We start from the raw sequence: 9,987 nt of genomic DNA, 5'->3' as shown, positions 1-9,987 counted from the left end.
AAAATGAAAGTTCGAGAGTTTTCCCCTTTTGACCCAAGTGTTGAACCGCCGTGTCACCCAAGTATCAAGTCAACTTTTGGTAACGGGAAACCGTGGATCAAGTTGATGGATTGTGACCGAATCTCACAGAGAGATTGCCTACGTATCCCTTTTCAGGGAATCAGGTCAGCACGTAGTTCAGGCTAAGGTTCACTCGAGTATTTTAGCTCTCCTTTTACGCTCTAAATTTTGCCTAGTGCTGCCACTTCGGGTTTTCAGCCTAGCGAGCTTTGATTGATGCCTATTTATTTTTGCCTAAACCGCCTTCTCAGGTTTTCGGTCTAGCAGGCTTGCTCTAATTTTTGCTTGGAACCGCCCACCCTTGTGGTTTTCGGCCCAACGAGCTTCTCTCAGAGATAGTATCGTTTGAGTTGATCCAGGTTAACCAGAGAGCTGAATTCATCGCCGTCGAGATCGATGAGCTGAGCCGCTCCCCCAGAAAGGATGGTCTTGATGATGTAAGGTCCGGAACGCTTGGGTCGAAACTTGCCACGGGGGTCAAAGACTGGCGCCCGAATCTCTTTTGTGACCATGTCTCCTTCGACTAAGTCTCTAGACTTCACCTTTTTGTTGAATGCCCGGGCGATTCTCCGCTGATACCCCTGAACATGATATAAAGCCCGGAGCCTCCTCTCATCAAAAAGCACGAGTTCAACAAATCTCCCACTGAGCCATTCAGATTCCGAGAGTTCCGATTCCTCCATGATTCTCAAAGATGGCACCTCAAGCTCTATAGGGAGAACTGCTTCCATCCCGTAGACCAAGGAATAGGGGGTTGCCCCCGTTGATGTTCGAATCGACGTTCGATAACCCCAAAGAGCTAAAGGTAGTTGCTCGTGTCAGTCCCTGGCGGACTCCGTAGACTTCTTGATGATTGTCTCGACATTTTTGTTGGCCGCTTCAACCACACCATTTGTTTGGGGACGATAGACCGTTGAGTGATGGACTTGGATCTTGAATTCTTCGAAGAGCTCCAGGACCCTGCCTTTGAAATGACTCCCATTGTCTGATACGAATGCTTGCGGAACCCTGTATCGGTAGATGATGTTTTTCCTGATGAAGTGAGCGACTTGAACCGTCGTTAGGGTTTTATAAGATTCGGCCTCCACCCATTTGGTAAAATAATCTATGGCCACGAGGATGAACCTATGACCATTTGATGCGGATGGTCTGACCATGCCGATGACATCGATGCCCCATATAGAGAAAGGCCAAGGCGAAGCCATGCCAAATAGGTTAGAGGTTGGAACATGCATTAGATTAGCATGAATTTGGCATTTGTGACATCGCCGTACATAATCCACACACTGAGATTCCATAGTAGACCAGAAATAGCCTTGGCGCAAGATTTTCCTAGCCAGCATGACGCCGCTCATGTGAGGGCCACAGACCCCCTTGTGGATCTCCTCCATGATTCTGACGGCCTCGGTCCCATTGACACAGAGCTTGTGCATTCCGCAATGAGACCTCCTATATAACTTTCCCCCACAAATGATGTACTGGGTGGCTATCCTCCGCAATGCAGTCTGATCCTTCTTAGAGGCCTCAGCCGGATACGTGCCATTCTCGATGAAGTTCCATATGTCATGGTACCAGGGTAGGCCATCATCGATGGCGTTGACATATTGATAAGCGGGGCGGTCCCGTTGTTCAATTAAGACTGGGCGGAGTTTGACTCCGAAGGGTAATTCGACCATGGAAGCCAAGGTTGCGAGGGCATCGGCAAACCGGTTCTTCAAACGGGTGATGTGGGTGAAAGTCACTTTGTTAAAGCGAGGAATTAGCCCCTCCAAATCCTGATGATAAGGTTTCAACCCCTCTTCACGCACCTTCCAGTCCCCATTGGCTTGAGATACAACGAGATTGGAGTCCCCGATGACTTCAAGTCGTTCAACGCCGAGCGTGAGTGCAGCCTCCATACCCACGATACAGGCCTCATATTTAGCTTGGTTGTTTGTAACATCGAAGTTAAGTTTGAATGCAAGCGGAATATGAGAACCATCGGGGGCGACTAGCAAGACCTCGATCCCAAATCCTTTCTGGTTGGCCGCCCCATCGAAGTACAGAGTCCAGACGTCCTCGACAACTGTTAGCACTTCTTCATCTGGGAACACAAAATCTGCATCTTCCGGTCCATCCACAGGGTGATCAGCCAAAAATTCAGCAATTGCTCGTCCCTTCACCGACTTCCTCGTGACGTATTCGAGATCGAATTCTGCCAGAAGGAGCAACCAGCGTGCTAACTTACCAGTGAGAGCCGGTTTCTCAAACAGATACTTGAGTGGATCCATTCGAGAAATCAACTTCACTGGGTAAGCCAGCATGTAGTGTCTCAACTTCTTAAAGGCCCAAACCAAAGCCCAACACGTTTTTTCCAAGGCGGTGTAGCGTTCTTCGGACCCAACCATTTTCTTACTTAAGTAGTAAACGGCCTTCTCCACTCCCTGGTCACCCTCTTGAGCTAGCAAGCATCCCATGGATGTAGAAGTCACAGATAAGTATAGAATCAAGGGCTTTCCGGGCACCGGTGGCATCAAGACAGGCGGGTTTTGCAGATAGCTCTGAATGGACATGAAAGCTGCCTGACATCTGTCCGACCATACGAATGGGGTGTCCTTCTTGAGTAGACAAAACATCGGCTCGCAAGTTAAGGTTAACTTGGCGATGAATCTGCTGATGAACTGAACCTTCCCCAAAAAGCTTCGCACTCCCTTTTCAGTCTCTGGTGGCTTCATTTCAAGCACCGCTTTGATCTTTGATGGATCGACCTCAATCCCACGCAAAGTAATCATGAAACCGAGCATCTTGCCTGCCGTGACCCCAAAGGTGCATTTCTATGGATTGAGACACATGCGAAACTTTCGGAGCCTCTCGAAAAACTTCCTCAAAACAGGAACATGCCCTTCCCGAGTTTTTGACTTAGCAATCATGTCGTCTACGTAGACCTCAACCTCTTTGTGCATCATGTCGTGCAGAATCGTCGTAGCGGCTCTCTGGTAGGTAGGACCAGCATTTTTCAAACCAAACGGCATGACCAAGTAACAATAAGTCCCCCATTCGGTGATGAAAGTCGTTTTCTCACGGTCTTCTGGTGCCATAAGAATCTGGTTATATCTGGAGAAACCATCCATGAATGAAAGCAGGGCATGGCCCGCTGTATTGTCAACCAGTACATCGATATGTGGCAGGGGAAAATCGTCCTTGGGGCTTGCCTTGTTCAAATCCCTGAAATCCACACACACTCGAATTTGTCCATTCTTTTTAGGAACTGGAACAATGTTGGCAACCCATGTGGGGTATTGAGAAACCATGAGAAAACCGGCGTCAATCTACTTAGTGACCTCTTCCTTGATCCTCTGCACCCAATCCGGCCTCATCCGCCTCAATTTCTGCTTCACAGGTTTGGCATTTGGTAGTAAGGGGATTTGATGCTCCACTATTTCTGGGTCGATGCCGGGCATGTCTTGATGAGACCACGCAAATATGTCACTGAATTCTGAGAGTAGCTCTTTGAAATCATGATGTTCCTCTGGGGATAAAGTGGAACCCACCTGAACCATTCGGGGATCATTCTCATCTTTCAAGTTTATTAAGACTATTTCTTCTTTTAACGGCTGAGCATGCCTTTCATCTTCCCTTTCAATGAGGGCACGGATTTCCTTCGGAATGTCCCCATCGAAATCTATCCCTTCATCGTCGGGGTCGACACAGTTTATATAAAGATCATTCAAGTAGTCAGAAGAGGATTCCTTTATTTCATAAGACCCTACAGGGTCGCCAAGTACAAGGGAATCAAAGTCGAAGTAAAAGCCATGACGTGGAGGGCCAAGAGGCACAAACTCCGACTCAGAGCTAGACTTAGACTCAGACGACTCAACAGACTCAGTGTCAGACTCTGATACATCATCAATGCAAGTAAGGCGTGGTTTGAAAATGCAATTTTTAAGGCTACCCTTTGCTTCTGTGATGAGGGAGATGGGATCCTTGAGGTCGTCGGAACCAAGCATGAATACCTCGGCCTCTTCAGCTTCCTTGGCAAAACCCACTTGGGAGAACTCATAAAACAGCTGATCCAAGCTCCCTTGATCAAAAGACATCAGCCAATCAGTCTTCAGCTTGGGCTGGCTAAGCTTCCTTTTGAACTTCGCCCTTGCCGGCTCTTCATCACTAGAGGACCAAGTGTCATCAGCGAAAACCTCGAACCATGGCAGCAATTCCCCAGTGACTGAATCGATAAAAGGCTCAGGCTGCCCGGTGTAGACGTCATTCCCCACTTCGCGCACAAAGTAGCTGTCGGGCTCACCATAAAGAGATCGAGGTTTTCCCGTGCATTTCCTTCTTTTGGCATCCTTGGTAGAGGAGGAGTACCCCAGACCAAAGCGGCCCTCGCAGGAAGGAAAGGCAGGGAACTCCGGGATCCCTTGTTGGTGAATCCCAAGGCCAAGACCAGGTAGATAGGACATCCTCCTCATGATGTCTAAAGCAGCAGAGCTTATGATGAAGTCCCCATCCACGTTGATAGCCAAAACCGACCCAGAAGTGTCGAAAGAGAAACCCCCGAGATCAACATCTTCATCGCCGTGCGCAATCCCCAAAACAGGCGTGCCATCTTCCTTAAGCGGGCGAATGCCCGAGTCCCCGCAGATAGTCAAAGTTCCAGTAGGGAGTCCCAACATAACCTTTTGGTGAAGAGTAGACGGTACAGCCATGATGTCAGATTGGTGAAGCCATGGCCTTCCTAGCAGGACATTAAAGGTGGCCGGGATATCAACCACATGAAACTCGACGTCCATCTCAAAACCTTCAGCGTCAAGCTTAAGCACAAGCGTGCCCTCGACCACGCGACGAGTGCTGTCGTATGCCTTAACAGCCAGATTGGAAGGTGAAAAGTCCTTTTTGGCTAGCCCAAACGGTAAGCCACTCTCAACGGGCAAACATTGATTGCCGATCCGTTGTCGATCAGAACAGTTGGAATCCAGAGTCCCTTACACTTAACAGTGATGTGCAAGGGGCGATTGTGATCAACCCCTTCGATCGGTAGATCCTTGTCAGTGAAGACCACGGTGTGTTTAGAAGTAGGTGGGAGAATTATAGATATCATTGCTTCAGGCGTGACATCCGGTTGAATCTCAAGGCGAGAGAGAGTGTGGCAGAACTTCTGACGATACTCGCGGGAGGAACAGATTAGCCCCAGAGTGATATAGCGGCAGGGATTCGCTCCAACTGCCTCTGAATCATGTCATCATTCGGGGAGCTAGGAGGTACCTCAAACGGTGCAAATCTTGAGAATGCAGAAGGTTCGTTCCTTTTGTTAGAAGAGTTGGATGAGCTCTCGGCCTGCAGATTGGAAGGCTGAAAAATTCGTCCACTCCTCGTAACGTTGAGAACGTTCTCTAGAGAGGGTATCACCTGAAGGTCTTGACTGTCATTCCAAAGATCAGCAGGGACTTCCCCTAATTTGCGTTTTCCTTTGTCAGAAGGCGGTGGGGCTATAGGTGCTTCCATGCCTAGATCGAGGTCTTGAGCCAAATCGTTGAACAGCAACGACTCCCAGAAATCTGGATCCCTAACAGCTACAGCCTCCCTAATGGGCTCCGTGTTAGCAATGAATGGGACGTCCCAGAGTCCCCCATCGGCAAGAGAGCGGTTGACAGTCCAAACCTCGGACCCAACTTGGATATTAACCACATCATCAACGTCCCAGAGGTCCGCTGGCGGAACAAGGTCTGTAACCATAATGCTGCGATCTTCCTCGGTCGGATAAGGCGGTGCGGGGCGTGAGAGTTCCTCGCTAATGATGTTGAACGTAGGGTCGTACTCAGTGTTAGTTACAGAGTCAACCAGCCTATCAAGAGTAGAAGGGAGAAAACATTCCCCCAAGACGCGAGTTTCCTCCTGAACGAGACTTTCTTCTAGGAATTGGATCTCATGATTTGGCAGAGCATATCCTTGAAGAGGATTAAGGTCAAACTCCAATGGAAACTGCCACGCGGGCTCGGGATCCCAATAGTACTCCTCCTCAGGCAGAATGGGTTCAGGCTATTGAAATAGCATGCCCAAAGAGAATCCATCCAAAGGGCCAAGCATGTCTGCCTCATAATTAGCCATCCAGGCGTCATACCAAGCATGGTTAAACGGGACGTATTCGGGGTTCTGGGGGAAGCCGTCTAATTCTAGCTCCGTCCACTCCTTGATTATGGGGGCTGCATAGTCATCATTATCGGCAATAGCCCACCTCACTGCTTGCATATCAACCTGCCGTTCTGGTAGAAGAGGAACAGTAGGCCTAAAACGGCTTATCAAATTCGGAGAGGAGTTTGGATCCGTCACATCAAAATACGGGCTGTCCAAGGAAGAAGCAGAGTTGAGCTGCACGGAAGGGATGGACTGGTGAAACAGGTCGCTGATGGAGGCGTTGAACACAAACGTTCCATTCTGTAGGCGTGCGAGGGGCACATCGGGATTGGACGATTGTCCTTCAAGATGGATATAGAAGATCTCGGCTTCGGGCTGAGAAGGCATGGGCACGACCGGCTTGGGTTGGTCTGTTGAGGTTATATGGTCAGTGGGGTTGAATATAGTGGAGCTAGGGTTGATATAAGTGGAGCTGATGGATATTTGGTTGATACAGGGAGCATCATTGTGCTTTGGTAGGGAGTTGGAAAGGATGTTTGGTTTTTGGGTCGGTGGAGGTGGAGCGTGGAGAGTCCCTTCATCTATAAGATCCTGAATCGCATGTCGGAGACGAAAACAGGAGTCTGTAAGATGTCCAGCCCCTTGGTGGTAGGCACAATAAAGATTGGCTTTGAAGTTAGGTGAAGGGTTCTTAGGCAGAGGAGTTGGGTCAAGGGGTTTTAGATGCCCTGACTGGATCAACTTTTCCATAACAGATGACAGTGGAGCTTCAAACGCGGAGAAACTGCGGGGCTGACTGCGGGGCCGGTTATTTTGAGGGGTTTGCACCTGGTTAATCTTAGCGATGCGATTGGTTGCATTGGAAGAGGAGGCGTTATTGCCGCTGGTTGCCGTGTTGGAAGATGTCCCACTGCCAAACAACGCATTGGTGTTTCCTGAGTAGACCCGGGGCTTTGGTTTCGAAGGGTTAGAGGACTCCCCTCTGGACAGAATCCCACTTTGTAGCGCATCCTCGATAGCCATACCAGATTCAAAGAAAGTATCAAATTTCGAGGAGGCTTGGACAAGAACCAAATGCCTAGCATAATCAGGCTGAAGATTGCGAGAGATGATTCGGAGCTGATCTCTCTCACTCGGGCGATCGGTCATCTGAGCAGCCTTCGTCCTCCATCTTTTGACAAAATCCGCGAAGGATTCCTTAGCTTCCATTTTCGTGGACTCAAGCTCTCGGGTTGTCATCTTGTGCTGGGAGTTGTAACTATACTGCGAAATAAACGCAGCACCGATATCCTCCCACGTCCTCCTTTTAGCAATGTCGAGCGACAAAAACCAGTGAAAAGCGGGTCCCGAGAGAGTCTGAGGGAACAACTGGGACATGGCCTCGGGTTCAACAGCCAAGAGTTTCATGGCGGCATGATAGCCATAGAGATGAGTCTTCGGGTCGCCACTCCCATCAAACTTGGCGAGGTCAGGCATCTTGAACTTGTCGGGGAGCTTAGCATTGGGATACAAGCAGAGGCGATCTAGGTCAATTCCCCCAGCGCTGATCTTCTCGGATTTGGACACAGATTCCTCCAGCTTGACGATCTTTGCCATGAGAGCAGTCATGTTAGGATCCAGAACGGGTCTTGCCACAGCGAGATTCAGATTCGCAGCCTCCGGGTGAGCCTCTCTCGGGTTGGGCTGAATTATGATCCGCCCTGCATGGTTGGGGTCTTCAACAAAGATTGGTTCCGCATGGTCGTCCTCATCGACCTCGCCTCCCAGTTCTGCAGCTGGCGGAAGACGAGTGTTGATAAGGTCATTGAGCCTTGTGAGATTCGCATCAGTCTGAGCACCCCTTTGCAGCATGGTGGCGATGCTGTTCTGGATGTTCATGAGTATGGTTTCGAGACTCAGTGGTTGCGGATGATCTACCATAATGGAGGTTCCAGATGAACTTGATGAGGACGGGGAGGTTGGTGACGCCGGAGATTCAATTTATTGGAGAACTGACGGTGATCCTGATCGTAAAGCGGCCAACAGGGAACACGGAGAGTCTTCCGTTGTGACTGACTGATCTCGCAACCTGACTAGCCTTTGAACGGAATTCTGATGCAGACGTTCCCAAGTGGGTTTGGCTTTCTGCCTCGATACTTTCTTTGGTGGCGCAATGGTTCAGAATCCTGCCTTGCTTTGCTGTAAAAAAGGTTCGATAAGGGCCCTGCAACAACCTTAGTCTAAACACAAGACTAAAAGTGATAATGCAGCCATCGTCGTCAGTGTCGCCCTTAGACTCTAAGACTACAGACGAGTCTGTCTCATGATGTTCGGACGCTGCCAAAATCCTCGGATTTCTTTTCGAGAGTGTATCCTCGTTTGAATCGAATAATACCAAGAGATGTCAAAAATAGTCTAAGCCTTTGACTTTTCCGTTCTTGAAGTTTCAACTTTGAACTCGGAATAACTCGGGGTGGATGACGTGATACCTTAACCGGGGTGGCGTAGGCGACACGGTGCCATAGCTTGAGCGGTGTACGTGCTGCGCACGATAACCAGGGTGGAATGAGCATCACGGCATCCTCTCCGTCGTTCCTTGTTTTCTGTTTGAAACTTCAATTGGGATATAGACAAGGACTTAGAAAGTTTTGATTTCCCAAAGTCTTGCTGATCCTAGGACTTTTGAAAATCTGATAACACGCACCGCAAAGATGCGTGACTCTTCATCGGGCCTAGCAGTGTCCTAATAAACATAAGACAGACTCGAAAGAGAGACAACCTAGAAGCCGCCCTAAACATGCCCCTACGCAAAACGGTATGTATGTACAGTGCATGCGATAGGGAAAGCAGTAACACATAGACAGTATATAGGGGTTAGATGCAAGTAGATCTTACCTTGCAGGTACTTGTCCTAGTTTGGAGAGTTCTAATGCTTTATATATGCAAAGGCTGGTTTTGGCTTGTAACGGGTTCCTCGGACTAGAGCAAAGATATACCTCCCACTGCCCGCGTAATCGCAGAGCAACAGTCAAACGGTAGAATGACTCATCATCGTCGAAGGTTGTTGGTCATTCGGGGTCCCCGAGCTCCGGTAAACCGTGCCGGATTGCCAAAACGATCCAACGAGGCTTATCCCACATCGATGCAAATGAGAATGCTAAAAGGTTTGATTATTGAAACAGAATTGCAAATTCGCAAATGCCCTTTCAAATTAGGCTCTCTTTATTTAGACAATGTTTAGAAGAAACTACACGAGAGAACGATCGGAAAAGTCCCAGATTGGATTGGCCGGACACGAGGTCCCGTTAAATCACCATTAAAACCTTCGGCAGCGTGAAGCTCACCGTTTTGACAAACTTTTGTGCGATCGTTCTTCAAGTGTATTAAAAATCTAAACATAGACCAATATTGGTTCGATCCCCAGCAGAGTCGCCACTGTGGGCATGCGTGCCCGAGGAATTTTCGGATTCCAAAACGCAGGGGGCCCGGGTCGAGGGAACGCGAGCGGGGAAGCAAGCGCTCGCAAAATACAGAGTCGCCACTCGGGTTTGAAGGTCCGACACCCAAGGAACCGTATTTCGAAGCACTTGCCGCGCTGTTTGATTTGAAAAAGTTAAGGAACCAGTCCGTCATAACCATATCTGGGTTCGGGAGCCAGGTTACGAGAGGGGAAGGGTTTTATGGCACCCCTCTCGCCGAATTCGGAGATCGGTCTCTACTTAGGCATTTGTAAAATGTGGGCAGCGTGCCCTTTGGAATTTTCGGATTCCGAGACGCAAGGGGCCCGGGTTGAGGGAGCGCGAGTGGGGAAGCAAGCGCTCGCGAAAATACAGA

The sequence above is a fragment of the Rhododendron vialii genome, chromosome 10a (genome assembly GCF_030253575.1).
Source record: "Rhododendron vialii isolate Sample 1 chromosome 10a, ASM3025357v1".
In the NCBI taxonomy this organism is placed as follows: Eukaryota; Viridiplantae; Streptophyta; class Magnoliopsida; order Ericales; family Ericaceae; genus Rhododendron; species Rhododendron vialii.
Note: the sequence above shows the minus strand (reverse complement) of the source record.